This window comes from Talpa occidentalis, unplaced genomic scaffold (genome assembly GCF_014898055.3).
Source record: "Talpa occidentalis isolate TD23 unplaced genomic scaffold, MPIMG_talOcc4v2.1 talOcc4.7, whole genome shotgun sequence".
NCBI lineage: Eukaryota > Metazoa > Chordata > Mammalia > Eulipotyphla > Talpidae > Talpa > Talpa occidentalis.
Window position 1 is genome coordinate 22,818,388 of NW_023605083.1, and position 22,599 is coordinate 22,840,986.

General features: G+C 38.1%; 1 protein-coding gene and 1 pseudogene across 9 annotated transcripts in view; one reads left to right on the forward strand and one right to left on the reverse strand.

Annotated features, from left to right (window-relative positions):
- The window catches only part of CD274 (CD274 molecule), a 214,385-nt gene that overhangs the window by 167,856 nt on the left and 23,930 nt on the right, over positions 1 to 22,599 (reverse strand). The gene's annotated exons all lie outside the window — the stretch shown is intronic.
- LOC129144640 (electrogenic aspartate/glutamate antiporter SLC25A12, mitochondrial-like) overlaps positions 1 to 22,599 on the forward strand; it is a 37,236-nt pseudogene that overhangs the window by 13,405 nt on the left and 1,232 nt on the right.

Consider the following 22,599-nt stretch of genomic DNA (forward strand, 5'->3'; position numbering starts at 1 on the left):
TTTCTAAGAATTTATCCACTTGTAGGTCATCCAGTTATTGGCATACAATTGTTTATATGGTTATCTCTCATGACCCTTTTATGTGTGGTATCGATTGTGTCCTATTTCATTTCTAGTTGTATATAAGATATTTCTTTTATTCTTGGTAAGTCCAGATAAGGATTAAACTAGTTTAACTTTTTTAAAATATTTTATTTTATATAATTCTTACACCATTTTTCATTTTTGCACAATATATGCATTTTCATTTTGGTTATATTCCCATACAATTGCACCCTCCTTATTTTGACCCTGATCCTTCCTCTCTCCACTCGTCTCCTCCCCACCCCGTAGTGAGTCCCTGGTTTATAGCTGCTTTTGCTTGTTGTTTTTGATTTTTACTTTGTATTAATTAGTCTTTTTCCTTGTCCCTTATTTAGGTTTTCTAAATTCCTACTATGAGTGAGACCATCCAGTATTTTTCTTTTTCTTTCTGGCTTATTTCGCTGAGCATGATCCCTTCTAGCTCCATCCATGTTGCTGCACACTGCATGTGCTTATCTTTTTTTTAATGCTGAGTAATATTCCATGGTGTATATGTACCACATCTTCTTGATCCAATCATCTACTTTTGGCATTTGGGTTGTTTCCAAAGCTTAGCTATTGTAAATAGTGCTGCTATAAACATAGGGGTGCAGGTGCCCTTTTGAATACATGTTTCTGTGTCCTTTGGGTAAATACCTAGGAGTGGAGTTGCTGGATCATATGGAAGCTCCATCTTTAGTAGGTTGAGGAAGCTCCACACAGCTCTCCATAGTGGTTGGACCAGTTTGCACTCCCACCAGCAGTGCAGGAGAGTTCCTTTTTCTCCACAACCTCGCCAACATTTGTTGTTGCTAGTTTTTTTAATATGTGCCATTCTCACTGGTATAAGATGGTATCTCTTTGTAGTTTTGATTTGCATTTCCCTGATTACAAGTGATGTTGAACATTTTTTCATATGCCTGTTGGCTATTTGCATTTCCTCTTTGGAGAAGTTTCTTTTTAGCTCTTCTGCCCATTTTTTGACTGGATTATTTTCTTTGTTTTTGTTGAGTCTCATCAGCTCTTTGTAGATTTTTGTGATCAGCCCTTTATCATTAGTGTTGTGTACAAAAATTTTCTCCTAGTCAGTGGGTAAACTAGTTTAACTTTTTAAAAAAGTGTGTAGTTTCACTGACCTTTAGTATTTTCTTTTTAGTCTGTATTTCATTTATTTCCGCTGTGATTTTTGTTGCTGTCTACCTTCTATGAACTTTGATTTCATTTATTCTCTTTCCTTTCCTTCAGACTTAATGTTTGCTAGTTTACTGGAGTTCTCTTTTTGTTTCTTAATGTAGGTGTTTAGGGCCTCCCCGGTGGCGCAGTGGTTGAGCGCTGGGTTGCGAAGCTGCCCGCAGCCTCTGCAGCCCCATTTCAATCCCTGGCCGTACTCTCCTCAGCAGTGTACTTTGTCAGTCTGCTTGTTCTGTTCTCTGCTCTGGATCTGGTGAATTCTCTCACCCTCCCGTGCTTCTGACTGTACCCAGTGCTTGTATAAATAAATAAATAAATCTTTAAAAAAAAATGCAGGTGTTTATCACAATAAACTCCCCTCTTAGAGTTGCCCTCACTGCTTACAATAGCTTTTGTATGTTTATATTTGGTGTTTGTATTACTGTTTTCATTTGTCTCAAGGTATTTTTAATGATTTCTTGTTTGAACATTGGTGAATCAGGAGTATATTGTTTTTCTCAAATATTTGTGAATCTTCTGATTTGTCTTTTGTAGTTGATTACTCGTTTTTTATCATTGTTGTTGGAATAGATACTTGAAAGGATTTCAGTCTTGTTAAATTACTATTTGTCTTGTGATGTACCCAGGGGAACAGTCATGTACATTTGAGAGGCATGTATGCTACTCTGCTTTTGAATACAATATTCTGTAAATGTGTCTTATGTCCATCTATTCCAAAATGAGTTTAGACACTGTCCCTTACTGATTTTCTGTCTAGATGATAAAGTCATTAAAAGTGGGAATTAATCTACATGGGTGTTTTTATATACTTGGGATATCTCTGGGTGACTCATAGTTGGATCTTGTTTTTTGATCTACTCTGACAATCCGTAGCTTTTTATTGGTATATTAGTTCATTGACATTTAAGGTGATTACTAATATAACTAGATTAAGATTTTCCAAATTTCTTGCCTTGGTTTCTTGTTCCTATTTTTCTTTCATTCCCTTTCTGCCTTTTGTGGTTTTAGTTGACTCATTTGCATGATTCCAATTTCTTTCCTTTATGTTCTATCAGTTGGACTTTTTTTTTCTTTTATGAGATTCTTTCGCTCTCCCTTCCTAATGATAACATTTGTAATTCTTTTTCACTTTCTTTATTGAGTGCCCGATGGTCTTCAGTATACACTTATAATTAATCTATATCAAAAATAAATATATCACCAAACAGGAAGTGTGAGTGTCTTTTAATTTCCTTTGAATAGAAATAATCCTTATATGCCCCATCTATGTTGTCATTCATTTCATTTAAACACAGGTGTATCGTGTATATTTCACACATAAATTTTTCAATATGTTTTCTTTTTTTAAGATTTATTTATTTATTTATTTATTTATTTATTTATTTATTTATTTATTTATTTATACAGCACTGGGTACAGTCAGAAGCGCGGGAGGGTGAGAGAATTCACCAGAGCCAGAGCGGGGAGCAGAGCAGGCAGAGGGACCGAAGTACACTACTGAGGGGAGCAGCGGGCGGCAGGAGAGGTCTGCGCGCCATGTGGGACCCTCCTCCAGTGGCCGGGGAGCAGCCGGGGATGGAACTGGCGCTGCAGAGGCTGCGGGCAGCTTTGCAACCCAGCGCTCAACCGCTGCGCCACGGGGGAGGCCCTTGTAACATTTATTTTGAATGAATTATTATTTCTTAGACCAACTGACAACAAGAAAAATAAAAACTTTAACCTTCAGTTATACCTTCTCAGCAGTTTTTCCTTTATGGAGATCAGTTTAAGACTTAGATGATTTTGCTATTGCCTTTATGCATACATCACAGCTTGATAGATACAGTTGATGGACAGTATATTCTGTTGTTTACTTATTTTTACTTCTCAGTTTGGAATGTATATATTGAGATGTCTTCAAGCTTAAGGAACTCTCTTCACATCTTTCCAATCTACTGAGCTACCCAGTGGCATTCTACAATCTTTCCAGTGTTTTTGATTGAGCATTTCTTTCTTTCTTTTTTTTTTTTTTTTTATTTTAGAAACTTTATTTTTTTAATTTTTTTTAATAATAAATTTTATTTTTATATTCCCCATACAATTGCAGCCCCCCCATTCTGACCCCAATCCCTCCCCTCCCGCCCCCGCCCCCCTATGATTGAGCATTTCTTTTGCAGTCATTCTTAGTTTGCCATCTCTCTACTTACATTTCCCATTAGTTCATGCATACTGTTTATTCATTAGAGTCATTAGCATATAGTTATATGCTAAGACATACTTAGGTCTTTAATTCCTGGTCTAATAATTCCTATATCCCTTTACTATCAAAGATAGATTCTGATATTTGCTCTGCCTCTTCAAACTGTGTTTTTTTTTCTTTAGGACATATTGAAATTTTTCATGACATGATGTACTGAGTAAAAAGAACTGAGATAAAGAAAAGGGAGAGGAAATACATTGTGTAGGGGTATGATTAAATCATTCTGTCGAAGTTCCTATTTCTCTGAACTGTGAACTTCATGAGAGCTTCTCATTTTCCCCTACCCCTGACACAGGATGGCTACAGTGCGCTGGTGTTGGGCATTACCCTTCCTCTAATCAGTCAGATTTTGAAAAAGACCTGAACAAATTAGGCTCCAGAAAAATAATTTCCCTTCAGTGCAGCCTTGTTTAAATGAACACAATGGGGATGGCATATATTTCCCCTGCCCTTCTGGAATAAGAGAGAATTGTTTCTCTGATATTAACTTTCAAAACCTTATAAGCTCCTGAGCTAAAACTCACCAAAGTGTGTGGGATGCCTATAAATTGGTTCTCCTGGAGTTTTTATTTCTCAGAGTGTTCACACTAAGGTTCCAGTAGTGACAACACACCTAATGTCTCTGACTGTAATCATTGCCTAGCTCTACCACAGTAAAATTTGAAGAGTTACAAGATTTCTGGCCTCTGACAACAACTACTGGAATCACCTTGAATTAGGTAACTAGATCATAATTTTTACATGGAACTAAGAGCATTTATGAGTTGAATTCAAAAACACTATAACTTATGTCATCTACCCAAAGGAACATAGTCAACTATATTAAACACAAATCAAACCTATAAACATGTTGTCCTATGTACAATTAAAAGTTTAGTGTATAGTGGATGGTTATCTAAAAGCTCTATTGTCTACAAAGCTGGTTTACTCATTTCAAAATCATGAAAGTGATAAAAATTTCTTCCATGACACACAAATAGCACACATAGAATCCCCAAGTTGACATAAAATTACTGATTATTTTTCAGGGATATGTGTTACCAACAAACATATAGTCTTCCTGAGATTGTGAGATTTTACTATTTTTTCTTATGTTGTGTTTTCTCTAGTCTCTGGAGATAAACAATACAAACTCAATAAAAACATTCATAAAACTAATACAATCAATCAATTAACCACAACAGTAGAGGAAATATAAGAATTGGTGGAGGGCCTCCCCTGGTGGCGCAGCAGTTGTGCTCCAGTTCATTCCCAGCCACCAGCGAGGGTCCCAAAAAAAAAAAAAATGGTGGAAAGTGAAGCCTGATTTCCCACCACTGTAAAAAGAAGTTCTAGTACAGTTTTCTCCCAAGAGGGAAGAGATAATAATATAATCTCCGGTGTTTTAGAGATCTTTATCATGGTCTCTAGAGGACAGATGTAAGTACCAATCATGAAGTTCCCTTTGACCTTAGGTTACAATTTTCTGGAATACTGGGTAGGAAAGTGCACTGTTCATTTTAAGTATTATTTTTTGGCCTGAAGTGATTTAACTGGGAATTTTAATACAGTTACATCAGTTGGTTCAAACATTATCTATTTTCTTCCATTGGTTAAATGTTTATATACTTGCTCTTGATGATGATAAGGAATGATATCCCAGGCATTCTAGTAATCTAATCATAATCTTTCAATGCTTTCAACAAAATATTAGTAAATGTGAGGAGAATCAAAGGATTAATAGAAGTTTATGCAGCAAGTACTGAGATTATCAGGTAGGGAGGTTACAACTCAGATTTCTTTTTTTTTGCTTTTCCCTAAATAGTGTATTATGACAATATCATGCTTTTGAGATGAGAAAAATTCAAATATTTGTATAAGCATGAAGCAGTTTTAGAGGAAAGGGAGAAGAGAGAAGGCAATTCAAGCTTTAAAACAAGCTTAGAGTAGAAGACATTGAGAGAATGGAAGAACGTAGGATGTTGAGAGCAGAACTGGGATGGGGAGTGAGCTGAGAAATAAAATTATTGGAGGTGGGTGGATAGCAGATGTAGCTGTGGCTACAGTCTGAAGGTATAAATTCCCAGAAGAGGCAGGCAGGGAAAGTAGCCTGAATTCCTGGATTGGCCCTCTGGTGCCAACCAGTAGGCACATCAGCTGCAGTGTCCACAGAAAGATCATCACCAGATAAAGGCCTGGTTTATGATGCAATGCGTGTTCTTGTACCACCTTCAAGGAGTGTGGTTTCTCCTCAGCCAGTTGCCCAGGGAAAGCAGGGCGAAGATAAATTGGAAAAAGGCAAAGAAGGCACTATGTAATAACTTTATAATAAAAAAAAAAGTCTGTGCTCAGCAGAGGAATTCTCTCAATCCAGAGGAATGGAAACTAAAACAGGAAACACTAGCAAGTGAGAGATTCCACCCTCTTGACACTTCCCACCGCTTGCCCTTGGTCTGTGGATCAATCAGAACAGGGCCCCTCACAGTCTAAACAAGGGGCTCAAGACTTCACTAGCTACCCACACTCAGCCCAGGGCTGCTAGTGCCTAGATGATTTGACTTTTCCCTTGAAACTTGCTTTCCTTGAGAGGGTCTTATTGGAGATATCACAGACCAGGTTAAGCGGTAGAAATTGCCAATGGCCTCATCTGAGAGGCAGAGGGTGCTCTTCTCCTCCTGCCAACCAGAATGAAGGTGTAGAGGATAGGGTGAGGGTGCCCAAAGACCTGCAGGTGGCAGAATGCAAATCCAGAATGGATTTGATGTTTAATTAGTGAGGCAATAATTTTCAATATGGATGTAATCATTTTCTTGATTGTCTTTGACATGAATATTTGCTTACATTACCTTTCTTCCCCATTTTTTACATTCACAGAAATCCTGATCTCTTTCTAACCACATTGATGCAGATATCTTAAATAAGATAGAAGAAATTGTGTCTAATCTGCCACAGGGCTTGGAAATAACACCACTTGAGAAGAAGTCTTTAAGGAAGATAAAACATTCAGGAAAAAGTGGAGTTCTGTTATTACTTGAAACATTAGGATTGGGAGTTCTGGGGGGACTTTATCTTCTATGTTGTTAATTCAATTGCCTCAAATTTCATGTAGACTCAAATTCGTAATAGAATATCAATGACATGGTAATATTTAGCTGTTATGTAACCTTCATTAATATGCTGGATTATGTCTTCCTTAAAACATGAAAAATCATTATTAAAGCATGAAAAATCATTATGAGTGTGTGCAATTTTCATTTCAATTTAAAAACTGTCTTTCAATAGTGCACATCATGTAAACAGCTTATCCTTCACTACCAAGGAAACTTTTGGTCTTTTTTATTAGTAGTATAACTAGCCTACTTTCTTTATTCTTATTAACTTTAAAATTACTTAAATTATTTGATACATTAACTAACACATTAAGTCACTTGGGCATTGCACATATCCTTCCATATGAAAAAACAATGTAAATTTTTTTTTTAAAGTTTCAATAAGACATATGCCAATGCAATCACAAAATCTACAATTTATACTTCACTCAAAGGCGGCATATTTTGTTTTATCAACATTCTTTGTAAACAATCAGACATGACAGTAAATCTATTTCATATGCATCTTTGTGCCAAAATGTTAGTTGCTGTTTAAATTAGGGGTCTGGGACCTCCCCTGGTGGCGCAGCAGTTGAGCGCTGGGCTGCGAAGCTGCCCGCAGCCTCTGCAGCGCCTATTCAATCCCTGGCAACCGGCAAGGGTCGCACATGGCGCACAGACCTCTCCTGCCGCACCTGCTGCTTCCCTCAGCAGTGTATTTCGTCAGTCTGCCTGTTCTGTTCCCCACTCTGGCTCTGGTGAATTCTCTACCCTCCTGTGCTTCTGTCTGTACCCAGTGCTTGTATAAATATATAAATAAATCTTTAAAAGAAAAATAAAAAAATAAATTAGGGGTCTTTCATGTTTAAGACACCTAGTACACTATATATAATCAATTGATAAAGTGAGTAGCCTGAAAATCTCTTAGTTAACAGGGATAAATTCAGAAGCATAGTTCCTGGTTTACAAGAAACACTGAATTCTTCATTATTATCAAAAGGACAGAAATCAAACATCTGCTATTCAGTGGGCATGTCACCCACAGACTTTATCTTAACACAACTCCTCCATGAAGCTGGGCCTTAAGACCTTATATTGTAGCACCAAAGCATCAAAGAAGATATTTCTGGAATTCTGGGGTCCCAAAAGTCTGAGGTTTCAGGTAAGGCCATTTGAGAGATATAACAGATATATCCGTATTTGAAAAAAGGAATTATAGCTAATTATTGAATATGATTGAAAGAAGGGAGGTGCAGGACCTCCCCGGTGGCGCAGCAGTTGAGAGCTGGGTTGCGAAGCTGCCCGCAGCCTCTGCAGCACCAGTTCCATCCCCGGCTGCTCCCCGGCCACCAGAGGAGGGTCCCACATGGCGCACAGACCTCTCCTGCCGCCCGCTGCTCCCCTCAGCAGTGTACTTCGGTCCCTCTGCCTGCTCTGCTCCCCACTCTGGCTCTGGTGAATTCTCTCACCCTCCCGCGCTTCTGACTGTACCCAGTGCTTGTATAAATAAATAAATAAATAAATCTAAAAAAGAAAAAGAAAGAAGGGAGGTGCACTACATACCACATGCCCTGTGTAAGTTAAGGTCACTACAGTACAACACAAAGCAGGACTTCAAGAAAAGTCAATCCATTAATACTCTTTGGCTTTTTCCTTGTGGAAGTATTTGCGTAATCTTTTGGATGACCAAGCACTTACAAATGGTGGGAGCAGCTGTCTTAGCAGGATTCCCTTTACTCCTTTCTGCTATTTCACTGTATTTATCAATGCTATGAATTTATCACTTCTTGAGGGCTAGCTAGGCAACAATAGCTACCAAATTAAATATTTAATTCTTAAATACTGCAACAGTTTTTTGGGCATTTCCCAGCCAGTGGTTCCTTACTTTTTAACACATAGGTGACAAGAGGAAATCATTACAATTACTGATGCTTGGCTCTGATGGGACACACTGACTGAATTGCTTTTGCATGCAATTGTGAGATGTTGAGAGGACTGTAGCTATTTAGAAATAGGGTTAGAGCAAGTGCCTGAAGGAAAAGCTGATAACAGGGCCAAACCCTGGATAGAGACAAACATGTAGCTTTGCAAGTAGCCATCACAGATGAGAATGTCCTGTTGGCAAGTACTCATAAAGAGAACTTTATCCACTTTTACTCTGTGGGTTTTTAATTGTGACTCTTCTCTTAACTATCACCTGCCCTATTATCTCATGATCCATCATCTCACACTTCTTCACTCTAAGAACCCCCGTACCTGGGTACCTCCTCAAAACACATTTTGGGTTTCTAATTTGATCCTGTGCTCTATGATTTGCAATTTTTGAATCCAAAATAATTGCACTTTGCCTTTTCAATGGCTTCCTGATTTCTTTAGTTTTACACAACAAAAGCATTGAGATTTTTATCGAAAACTCCCAGGGGAATCCAATGTGCTGTAACACTGGAGAATACTGAGAAGAGTGAAGGCCTAGGTTGGGAGGCATGTCATATAGTCATAGTTTGAAATGAAACATAAGATTTGCTGCTGAGGAAGAGAATCAAGATTATAGCAGGTTGACTTCATTGGAAATATGGCTTTTTCTGATAAGTCATTGTAGATCATAAACCCAGTGAATAGGTCAACAAACTGTGATAGAACACATCATTGAATAAAAGCAATAAGGGCAAGTGAAAAAGCCAAAAGATTAATAATTTATGCTTCCTTTATAATGGTCTTGAAATGACAAGATTATAAGAGGAGAAATATTTGATGTGGCTGTGATTACGAGGATCTTTGTATATTGGAATGGTTTTATATCTTGATTAGATCAGCATCAACATCCCAGATGTGCTACTGTACTATAATTTCAGAAGATGTTACCATTGGGAAAAGATGGGTAAAGCATGCAAGAGCACTGCATTATTTCTTATATTCATATATGTGAATTTACAGCATCTACAAATTTTTGGATTAATTTTAAAAATCCCAAACAGCCCTAAGGGCAATTGGGATTAAGTGTTGGTTGCTTGCTATGGACAATCAGATAAAAGGGAAAAAATTCATAGAAGGTTGAAAGAAGTTGGAAAGATATCCTAATATGATAAGTGTCATCTATGAATCCTCTTATCCTCCGCGCATCTGGCCTGTACCCCGGTTCTTGTATAAATAAATCCTTTTAAAAATAAATAAGTAAATAAATCAATAAATTTTAAAGAGTGTGTCAATAAAAAAAAAAACAAAAATAAAAGGCAACACACAAAAATAAATAAAATGGGGATTACAACCCAGAAGCTCAAGGACAGTGGTTAAATATAATCTGTTAAACTTTCTTGTATACGTACTCAAATAATACTTCAGTCTTTAAAATAACTAATTCAAGTACTTCTAAAGTATGCTTAAACCTTTCATGAGCAACTGATAAATGTAAGCTCAATTTATTTGTCATATAAAAATTCTAGCCTAGGTGTGTGGGGGTGGTGTGGTGTGGTGTGTTTTGAAGGTGCTCAATTTAGACCACCCAAAATTCTCAGTCTCCTCAAAATTCCCTACTCTGTTATGAAGATTACTTTGAGCTAAAAACAACAAATGCCCTGGTTGCTAAAGAAAATCTCTTACCTTTCCCCTAATCCCTTTGTCCTACCCCTAATCTAAGAAATGATCACTGCTCTTGAAACCGTTGCCCAATCACTGTTCCCTTTAATGACCTAGAAGAATGCAGTTTGTTGATATCATCCACATGCAGGTTTGTCAGTGAACACATCTTGTCTATCTAACAAATACATCTTTCTGTTGCCAGATATCCATGCTCACCTGCCTGCCACTCACAAATCAAACACAGGATTAATGGATTGGGCTAGAATAGTGAGGTTTATATAGAAAACCAGTATTTCAAGAGTATGGTGAATTCAGGCCCCAGAAAAACCATCTGTCCTCATGAAGGTTGGGGGAATTTACAAGGGATTTTACAAGGATATCCTAAGAAAAAAGCTGAATTTTGGCAGGTTTCTGCTGTTTTCTCCAGAACCATTAAAGTGGAATGGGTGGTCTGTGTGTTCATGAGTGAACACTGGCAGTTAGCTATGGCCTTTTAGGGGAGTTAATGTGCTAATCATCTAAGCAACAAAAATTAGTATTCTAAAGGTTCTCTTCATTGCTAGCTGAGGCAGGGACATTTTTCCCCTGTTAGTATTTTGGTAGTGTACTTTCATTTCCTTTCACATTAAAGATAACGTCATACCCTCTACGGCATGTAAAGTCATCCCCCTCCTTCCTGTGTGCCCTAGGACCCCTTATCTCATCCTTTGGTTTAGGTTTTAAATTCCATTCTCCCCAACAGAATGTGGGAAATGAATAATCATTTTTATCCCTGTTTGTGCATGTTTACTTTATCTCTTCTTGGTAAGCCATCTTACACTGTGTTGATTACTACAAATATTCCTCTGTGCTCTCAGAGTATCAATTAGGATAGTGATCTCCATAAATAACAGAAAACCCTACAACAGTGGCTTTAAACCAGCCTACAGAGTAAGCGCCAATCCTGGTCAGTATCTGAATGATGGTAGCAGGCTCCTTAAACCTTTCTACTCAGATGTACTCATAAGGAGGCTTCCTCCTGTGTCTACCACCTGATGGTCTCAAAACAGTTTGTTCTATCTGTGGGCCTCAGAGACAGAAGAGGCTTAGTGTTTGGATCAGAAAAGCAAAAGTTTTACCAGAAACCTCCACAGGTGTCATACTAACCAGAACTGTGTCACATGGACAGTTATATGCAGCAGACATGGGAAAATCAGTTCCAGTACTTACAACCTAGAGAGTTTAAGCAGGCAAGAGAAAAGGGTCCAGAGAGGAGACTGAGGCAGTATATATACAGCTTCACTCAGGTTCACTGTTATATAACTAACGATTATATAAACATTATGTTTATCTATTATTTTAGTCTTCACCATGCAGATTTCAGCTAGAGCTTGATCCACGGGATACAATAAAACAGAAGAAAGGGGCCTTTGGAATCTGTAGATATAGGTAGGGATCCCAGTTCTAGCAGTTGTCAGATGTGTCATGGCACATTTGGTTTTTCTTTTTAAAAAGGTGGGAGTTTTTTTGGAGGGGGGTTATATTGTTGCTGTTATGCTTTAAGAACCTGAAATGCCTTTTGGTGTGCCTATAAACTAAAGGCACAGATTCCCCTAACAGTAGGTAAGCCCACACCTGCACATGTATAACCTAAGTTTTTACTGAACAGGCTGACTCAAAATTCCCTACTCTGTTTTACCAACCTGCATGTATTACTCTGTTAGGGCTGCAATAATAATAGTACACAGACTGGGTGGTTTAAAAAAACAGAAGCATGTTTTCTTATAATTTGGGATGCTAGGAGTACAAGATAAAAGTGCTAGCAGGATTGGTCTCTCCTGAGGCCTCTTCCCTTTGCAGACAGATGCCTTCTTGACATATACTCCTATGACCTTCCCTCTATACATTGACATTCTGAGCTTTTCTTCCTCTTCTTATTAGGAAAATAGTCATATTCAATTGGGCCTCACCTATATTGAGGCCTATAATAAATTATTTTAACCATAATTACTTCCTACAAGGCTTATCTCCAAATATTGTCATGTCCTAAGGTATAGCAGGTCCTTGACTAATGTTATTTTCTTCAAAGTCATTTTGTTATAACATTGATTAGAAAAGAAACAATCCTGACAGATGTTGAGAAGTTATTCAAGAACCTGCTTTCACTGTAAGTCACTTTGATTAAAGTAAATTTACAGTCTACCAGCGATATTATATAAGGACCTACTGGACGAAACACAACTGAGGGAAACACAACTGAGTCTGCAACATCCCACCTTTTAGACTCCCAAAATTCATGTCCTCATGTAACAGGTCCCCAGGAAAGGGGGAGGTTCCCTGTTACACTCACACGCAAAATACATTCACTCCATACCAATAGTCCAAAATTCTTAACCAATTCCAAGATCAATTCCAGTTCCAAAGTTTCAACTGATTATCTTCTAAATCATGTATAGGTGAGATCTGAGGTATATTTAGTGACCCTCTCTTGAAAAGTTATTCAAGAACCTGCTTTCACTGTAAGCAGGTGGAGCTTACAGTGGAGCTGGCATCAACTTCTAAATTTTTACAACAAATAGAGTGAATTTCTAAACCCATTCTCAAACAATCAACTTAGTTTTCTTTTCTTTTATATGCTTTTCTTTTGTGTGTGCATATGTGTGTGGGAGATCCAAAGTAATATTTCCTCTTAATTTCAGGTTTCATTCTATTTAGATTTGCTTTGATATTACATTATTTACCGCTGTTGCCAAACTAGATTCTTAAGTTCCATAATTTTTTTTTTGAGATAGTATGGTTATCTAAAACAGATTAAGAGTTTGGTACCAGGACAGATTAATTCTTATTAGACCTCTCCCCTTTACTAGCTCTTTAGTCTTGGACTAGTTTCATAATCTCTGAATGTCTGAACTCCATCATGTATAAAATAGGGATAAACACAGTACTACATGATGATTGCCTGAAGGATTAAGTGGCATATAATGTGTAGAAGCACTTAGAATAATGTGTGACATTAGGTAATCACTCAACAAATTATGTGTTATCACTATGTTCTATCAAATATACCTTTATATACAAACTATGTATGTGTTCAAGACAACATGAATATATATAATGACTATCATCTGTTAATCATTTAACAAATTAGTACATGTTTTTATTATCATTATTTTGAAACTTACCTTGAATACCTATTATTCATGTATACTAAAAATATATACTAGATATAAATAACAAGAATAAAGTGTTACCAAAATCAATGTTATTGTGGGGAGGGAAGATGATAAATTGGACTACCAGCAAGATGGAAATAAAGGGGACAATACTTGTATATGACAAACCCACAGCTGACATAAGTCTCAATGGTGAAAAACAAAAAGCTTTTTCTACTGAGATATGGTACAATACAAGGTTGTCCACTTTCAATACTACTATTCAACACAGGGTTGGCAGTCCTAGCCAGAGAAATTAGGTAGGAGAAGTCTATAAAAGGTACCCAAATTAGGAAAGAAGTAAAGCTATCATTATTTATGGATGATATCATTCTTTACATGATAATATATACAGAAAACCATAAAAAACTCCCCTAAAAATTAATTTAAACAATGAATCAGTTCAGGAAAGTAGCAAGATACAAAATTAATATCCAAAAACCACCTGACTCCCTATATGCAAACAAGGAGCTAGAAGATCAGAAAACTGGTATACACACATAATAGAATAGTAGTCAGATATAGACAGATAGAAAGATAGATAGATAGATCTATCCATTTGTGACAACATGGATAAAACTGGAGGGGACTATGCTAAGCAAAATAAGTCAAAATGACAAATAACACATGATGTCACCTGTATGTGGTACATAGAGTAACAAAGGATCAAATAAAGTCAAGACAATACAAACCCGAGAAACCTGACTGTAGAACTGTGCCTACCTGAGGCACATGGAGAGCGGAGAGAACAAAGAACAAAGCTAAGATCTATGTTCACGTGAAGTTTCTATCAGGGATAGAAACTCCTCCTTCCACCTCTCCTCCTTCCCCCAAACCTCAATGAAGCGATGGGAGAAATATATAAGCACTAAGTATTATGGGTTGAGTGGGGTTGTCTGCGTTGATAAATCAGAGAATAAATCACAATTTGCACCAATGTAAAAAACTAGTAGAAAGATCACAGTGGTGAAATATAAAAAGCAGAGTCTCATATCTTTATTTCTGTGTCTTCTAGAGTACGTATTTGTTCTTCCATTTCATCTATTTTGCTTTCACTGCTTTTCCCAGAGTTCTTTAGCTCCTCCATTAATCCTTTCATCTCCTGCATTTCTTTCACTTCCCTCTTTAGGGACTCAATTTCATTCTTCTGATCATTGATTATTTTTCCCTTATCATTGTTTTCCTTTATGACTTCTGTCAGTTTTTTAACATCGCAATTTTAAATTCTCTATCTGGAAGGCTCAGAAGTTCTTCCAAGTCATTGTTGTTGCAATTTGGGGGGTGATTTTCTTTTTGTGGTGTGTCTTTTCCCTGAGGACTTGCTTGGTTGCTTGTAGTTTTTCTTCTCCCTACTGCTTGTTTTCTAATTTGTCCTGTTTGTTGGGATACTGTGTCGCTGATACTGGCTGACATCTCTTTGGTATGCTCCCTCTGGGATGTCAGAAACCGGTGGCCCAATCAAGTCCAATTCTGTTACCCAGAATTCCAGTAGGGCAGTGGTACTAAGGATATGTTGATGGGCACTGTCCCTGGAAATCCACTCCCTCTGTATTTATTTAATACCAGAGGTGGGTCATGAGGTCCCTCAGACTGCCCTGGCAGTGGCTGTATCAACCCTTGGCATCTAATCGCTGGATCCCCTTCTGGGTTCCAACTCAAGGCCAGACATGGGGCCTGGCATGTGCACCCTTTTTGGCTCACCTCTGACTGTGGGGATAGCCCTTTCTCAGTTCCACAGTTTTGGTGAGGTCTGGACTTAAAGCTCCCAGTCTTAAGGATGGTTCCTCTGGGAGGCACATCCCTGCTTCCTCAGACTGCCCTGGTGGTGGCTGGATCCCCCTCTGGGCTCCAACTGGCAGCCAGTTACAGGGCCTGGCTTGTGTGGGCTTTCAGCTCACCTGTGACTGTGGGGTCGGCCCTTTCTCAGTTCCACACAGCTCTGGTGAGGTCCGGAGGCAGAGCTCCCTGTCTTAAATATGGCGCGTTTGGAGGCGCTTCCCTGTGCCGTCAGTCTGCCCCGGCGGCCTGAGTCTCATATATTTAAAAAAGTTTTCTTATAACCATTGTCTCACCCTATTAGAAGCAAAGGAGACTAGAGGGTGGTACAAGCAGAAGTCCTGAGCAAGGGAATTCAAAGACGGTTTTCCAGGTTGTCTGTTACCTGGAACAAATCTCCATGAATTTGAGATTCCAACACAGACAATCAAGGACAGTACCCATGAAATTTACAGCTTAGAGAGCACAAATATGCAGTCCCAGATACAAAAAGCAGCTCACTAGTCCCTGCCCTTACTTATGTCCCTCACTGTCTCTTCCACAAAGTCCTGGAAACTGGGCTATTGGTCCCAGAGTCTATACTCACTGCTTCTTGCAGTATGCCTGGTTTCTAAGTGGCACAAATACAATCTGTGGAAGCCACCTTGTATAAGTACCCATCTAATACCTCAAGCTTTAAATCAACTAATTCAAGTACATCTCAAGTATGCCTAAGCCTTTCATGAAAAACTGATAAATGTAAGCTCAATTTATTTGTCATATAAAAATTTCAGGATGTGTGTGCATATGTGTATGTATGTATTGTATTGAAGTTTCTCAATTTAAATCACCCAAAATTCAAAGTCTCCTCCAGATGCCCTGTTATGGCATGCAGATTATTTTAACCTGAAAACAAGGAATGCCCTAGAGTCTTAAAATAAATTCTTGCCTTTCCCCTAATCCCTCTGTCCTACTACCCCTAATCTAAGAAGTGATCACTGGTCCTAAAACCTTTGCCTTTACCCCTAATCAAAGAGGATCACTGCTCCCTTTAATGACCTAGAACAATGACCTAGAAGTTGTTTGGCCATTATCATCCACATATAGAAATGTAAATTTATCAGTAAACATGTCTTGTCTATCTAACAAACACATCTTTCTGATGCTGAGTGTCCATGCCACTCGTAAATATAAAGTTCAAGAGCAAGGGTTTGGAGAGCTAGTTATTTTCAGAAAATCTGGGAGATGGTAGGCTCATGCACTAGACAAACTATCTCTCCTTTTGGGCTTGGGGTGGGGTTTGTATAAGGGAAGCTTGAGGAAAAGCTGAGGTTTTCAGAGTCTTGCTTTTATCTGTCTGGAGCCTTTTAGGTAGAATGGGGGATAATCGGTCATATCTCCTTGGTGCTATGAGTGGAATGGGTGGTATCTCCGTGATTCATACTCAACAAAGAATCACAGCAAGGGAAAATTAGAAGTTTGCTTAGGTCTTTTAGGGTAATTAATGTGTTAATGGTGCAAGAGGCACAATTCTACCTTCTATAGGTTACCGTAAAGACTAATTAAGGCAGAAGCCTCTTTCCTTGTTTGTATTTTGTTTTGGTATTTCCATTCCTTTTCAGACTGAAGATGAAGTCATCCCCTTCTTGTTATGTGAAATCTCTCTCTCCCCCTCTCAGTGCCCAGGGACCCCTTACTTCATCCTTTGGTTTTAGAAGTAAATCCCATATGCCCAACTAAAATTGACACCTGAATACATTGTGCCTCCCCCATGCATTTTATTAACTTGACTTCTTCTTGCTATTTGATATTGTTTTGAATACTCCAATTTTCCCCTGAGCCCTGACAGTCATTTTGAATCATGTTCTCTGTAAATAACAGAAAACCTGCAACAGTGGCCTAAACCAGCCTGTAGAGAAAGCATCAATGTCATTCCACATCTGAATGATGTCAGCTGGCTCCTGACACCTTTCTAGTCAGATGTGCTTAACATATAGGTTTCCTTCTGTGTTCCCCACCTGATGGTCCCAAGATGGTTACTGCCTCTGTGGGTATCAGTGCACATTTCAGGCTTTGGTCCTCCTTACCTCATCCATTGGTTTAGGATTTAAACCCCATTCTCCCAGAATAAAAGTGGGACCTGAATAATCAATTTTACTCCCACCTGAGTATATTATTAACTTGATTTCTTCTTACTAATCCATCTGATGCTGTTTTGGATACTCTACCAGTCCAAGAAGAATCCAGAGGAATGGGTTATTTTTCCCTATCCCCTGACATTATCCAAACCAATACAAACCCTGAAATTCTGAATGTAGAATTGAGGCTACCAGATGGGTAGGGGGGGAAGGTAAAGGGCAGGGCAGATGTAGAGGGGGCCTGATGGACGATGGCAGAAGACACTGAAGAGGACTCAGTAAGATGACTTAGGCAATGTTAATTCAATTTAAAGCTGCAGGAACAACAAATAACCTCACCTGAAATTTATTTGGTGCCCTATACCTACTGGCAGTCAGGTTGACAGGTTTAGGAAATGGGGGGAACCTCAGATGAGGAATAGCTGCCTAAAGACCTGCAGGAGGCTGGGTGCACTTGGGGCGCTTCATTGGTTCCCAGGCCCAGATAAGTGGCAAGCTGACTTCTGGGACAACTGGATAGGTCATTTAGACTTTACCTAGGGCAAGCAGTGAGTTGTACACTGGTTATCAAGTGAGTTTCACATAGACAGGCATTTGGCAGAACTCGGAGACCTCTGCTAGACTCCTAGCAGTAAACGTTGAAGGACCTTAGATTTAAAGACTCTCTTTTGTTTAAAAAAAAAAAAAAAAAAAGCCAAGTAGGGGTAGGTGTGAACCCTGCTATCAAAAACTTCCTCTTTTATATAAATGTCAATTTTATTTGTAAACTTCACTGAGAGAAGAAACTAGCCTCCCACCTCTTTGAACTGGGTCTTAAAATTCATGTGTGAAAGAAGGAAATGGGGAGAAAGAAAAGGGCGTGATCACTTAGAGAAACTAAAGGGGACCAAGAGTCAGGGAAGTTTGATCTTCAGAAAAACTCCACCAAAGACCTGATTGATGCTTCTAGAATTTAGAAGCTGCAGTGGATTCTATTTAAATTGCCAGACCTCAGATTGCTGCACACCTCAAATCTGGAATGGATTTTTAAAAATTAATTATAAAGAAATTAAGTTAATTATAAAGAAATTAAGTTTAAGTAACAATGGAAATTTTCCTAGATAGGTTAGTGTATCAGTATAATGAGCCATACTGAATTTCAATAAGGCATACTCAATTATGAATAACTAAGTGCTTTATATTTCATAATATAATGCATAATATACATGCAATTTTTAACAATCTACAAATATATTTTATAAGCCATATGCCTACGTTATATATAAATGAACCTCACATAAAATCATTTTATACACTAAGTACATTTACTTCGCTTTATAGGACTTAAAACATTACTTTTCTTCATTGTTGGTCAGAGATTGTTTTATTTAATGTAAGTTTTACATAATTCTTTTATAATATTAATAGGAATAGTAACACAGGGTGTAGGAATCAAGTGACAAATTAGAAAAGACCAGATGCACTGCATTTGTTCATCAATTCACTTTTTCTTAATAAATAATATGCTTACATTAAAGACAGAAAATAAAAATAAATACATGAAAAATATTAAAGAATTTGGAAAAATATGTGAATTTAATTAGAAAATGAAAATATTAATGTTAAATGATTATATGTAATGTTAACATTTGCAGAAATATAATGTGCTCTTCTTGCTACTCACTATAAATTAATTTGCAGTAATCTAACAAAACATTGTATACAAATGAGTATTAGAGGAAATAATTAAATTACTATTTAAGAATTATTTTGGAAGCACATACAACATTATGCAATGAGTTTTAAAACCTCTATTGTTAGTTTCTATTTGCTTTTTATATATAAATTGTTAGCTAATTGGTTTTCACAAAAGCATGTAGAAATAACATTGAAATCCTTTTAAAATAAGATATATAGTTAATGAGAAGATATCTACACTAGTGAGACAGTCTAAGGGACAGAACTGAGGAACTCTAAAGGGGTGCAGACATGTCAGGCCTTGGCAGAATAATTTTTGGGCCCTCAATTTTATACCATTGATCTGTGTATTCAGGGGGTGGGTGGGTAATGGGGAATGGGAAATGTTCTATGGTAAAGGAATATGGGTGTTGTGTGGTGACTTACATAGGAGATGTGTAGCCCTCATGAATGGAATTAATTTTGTTATAAATGAGACACCACAGAGCTCCTTAATCTTTTCCATTATGTATAAATACAATGAAGAGTTCACAGTCAAAAATCCAGAAAAGACCAATCACCAGAATCAGACCATGCTAGCTAGCATCCTGATTCATACTTCTAACCTCTGGAACTGTGAGAAAGAAATGTTTGTTTTTTTCATATGTCACACAATCTATAATTTTTTTAACAGCAGACTGAAAAGACTGAGATTCTATATTCATATCTGATAAAACAGACGTTAGTCAAAACCTGCTGTGACAAAAGAGACATTATATATTAAGAAGAGGACTTATTAATTCATAAGATATAACAGCTATACACAAATATGTAGCATTTTCCAGAGCTCTGAAACACATGAAGAAAACAGTGACAGAATTCAAAAGAGAGACAACTATATCATAAATTTGGAGATTTTCACTTTTGTTAAATAGATGAACAAACTTGGGCCTCCCCGGTGGCGCAGCGGATTGAGCGCAGCACTGCGAAGCTGTCTATAGCCTCGGCAGTGCAGGTTCAATCCTGGCCGGCCAGTGAGAATCCCACATGGTGTGGTAGACTCCCCACTGTCGTGCCCACTGCTCCCCTCAGCAGTATATTTCTGTCGTCTGTCTGTTCTGCTCCCTGCTCTGTCTCTGGTGAATCCTCTCGTCCTCTCGCACCTTTGGCCTATACCCCAGCTCTTGTATAAAAATAAATAAATTTAAAAAAAAATAGATGAACAAACTTGATAAACATTTAGCTGGATGATTAATGGAGGGAGAGAAGTTCCCACTTAACCAAATTCAGAAATGAAACTGGGGACAACGCTACTGACTGAAAAAGTAAAAGATTATTAGAACAATATTAACTATTGTGTGTACACAAAATAGATAGACATGGGTCTCCCAGGTGGCACAAGGGGATACGCACAGCACTGTGAAGCTATCTGCAGCCTCTGCAGCATCAGTTCGATCCCCGGCCAGCTGGCCAGGGAGCTACCCACATGGCTCAGCAGACCTCTCCTGTCTTGCCCGCTGCTCCCCTCAGCAGTGTATTTCAGTCAATTTGCCTATTCTGTTCCCCACTCTGTCTCTGGTGAATCCTCTCACCACCACCCGCCTCCACACACGTTTGGCCTGTACTTCAGTTCTTATATGCATAAATAAATAAATCTTAAAAAAAAATAGATCATATGGATTACTTCCTAAAAAGAAACTACCTACCAAGAATGAATTATGAATAAATAGAAAATCTAAATAATTCTATTCCTGGTAAGGAGATTAAATCAGTAATCAAAAACCTGGAAACAAAGAAAGCACAGACAAGATGATTTTATGTGTGAATTTTATCAAATACTAGGAGAATTAAAACAAATCCTTGTCAAATTCATCTAAAAAACCATAAAGGTAAAACACTAACTCCTTCTCAATGGGTTGATAATATTCTGATGCCAAAGCCAAAAATGAGAGGAATTAAGACCAATATCCCACATGACTGTTGATGCCAAAGTTCCCAACAAAAAACTAGCAAATTGAATTTGGTAGAATTTTATTTTTTTTTATTTTTTTTTTTTTATAGAGGCATGTTATTTATTTATTTGTTTGTTTGTTTGTTTTGTTTATACATGCACTGGGTACAGTCAGAAGCGCGGGAGGGTGAGAGAATTCACCAGAGCCAGAGCGGGGAGCAGAGCAGGCAGAAGGACTGAAGTACACTGCTGAGGGGAGCAGCGGGCGGCAGGAGAGGTCTGCGCGCCATGTGGGACCCTCCTCCAGTGGCCGGGGAGCAGCCGGGGATCGAACCGGCGCTGCAGAGGCCGGTTAGCTTCGCAACCCAGCGCTCAACCGCTGCGCCACCGGGGAGGCCCTGGTAGAATTTTAAAAGGATGATAAACCTTGACTAAATGAGACATCCCTAGAATGCAAAGACACAAAATCTATTAACGTGAATACATCGCATCAATGGAATAATGGGGCAAACCATATAATAAAAGAATTTGATAAAGTCTGACACAATTTCATGATTTAAAAAAACCAATGAAATAGGATAGAATTCTTTAATGTGATCAATTGCCTATGAAAAACCCACACTTAACCTCATTCTCAATGGTGAAGAACTAAAAGCTTATCCCCTAAGAATACGTACAAGGCAAAGATGCCCATTTTCACCCTTTCCATCCAAGAGAGTAGCCAAAGCAATTAAAGAAATAAAGGGGAAAAGTGGCATGCAAATTAGAACAGAATATATGAAATATTCTATGGATGGAGACATGATCTTATGTATAGAAAATCTAAGGAATGTACAAAAAACCTCTTAGGGCTAATAAACAATTTCAGTAAAGTGGCAGGATACAAACACAACACTTAAAAAATTGAGTGTTTTATATATATTAATATCAAGTATTCATAAATGAAATGAAGAAAACAATACCATTTACAAAACTACAAAAGAATAAAATGCAAAGAAACAGAGTAAAGCATGAAGAAACTTATAAAACATTTACAAAATGATTTTAAAAGGCATATATAAATGGAAACATAAACTGTTTTCATGAATCAAAAAGGCTGCTGAGGTCAATACTACCCAAAGTGCCATACAGGTTCAATGCCATCCCTATCAAAATGACAATGCCTTTTTTGTTGTTGCAGAAATAGAAGAACAAATATAAATAAGAGAAAAAGTTCTTTTTTCCTTTAAAAAAGAACAAAGTTGGAGGATTCTACTTCCATACTTTGAAACTTTCTATAAATCAAACAGTGAGGTACTGGCATAAGGAAGTCATATAAATGCATGGAATAGAATAGAGATTCCAGAACTTGTGCCTATTTCGTCAAATGATTTCTGAAACCTTGTCAAGACCACTTAATAGAGAAAGGAAAATCTTGTTAATAAGTGATGCTGGGAAAACTGGTTATCTATCTGCAAAAGAAGGAAAACTGGGTATCTGCAAAAGAAGGACTTGGGATGTAACTTCACACAATATGTAAAACCAGGGCCTCCACTGGTGGCGCAGAAGTTGAGAGCTGGGCTGCAAGCTGAGCGCAGCTGCTGCAGTGCCGGTTCGATCCCGGGCCACCAGCGAGGGTCCCACATGGCGCGCAGACCTCTCCTGCCGCGCCCGCTGCTCCCCTCAGCAGTGTATTTCGTCCGTCTGCCTGTTCTATTCCCCGCTCTGGCTCTGGTGAATTCTCTCACCCTCCCACGCTTCTGACTGTATCCAGTGCTTGTATAAATAAATA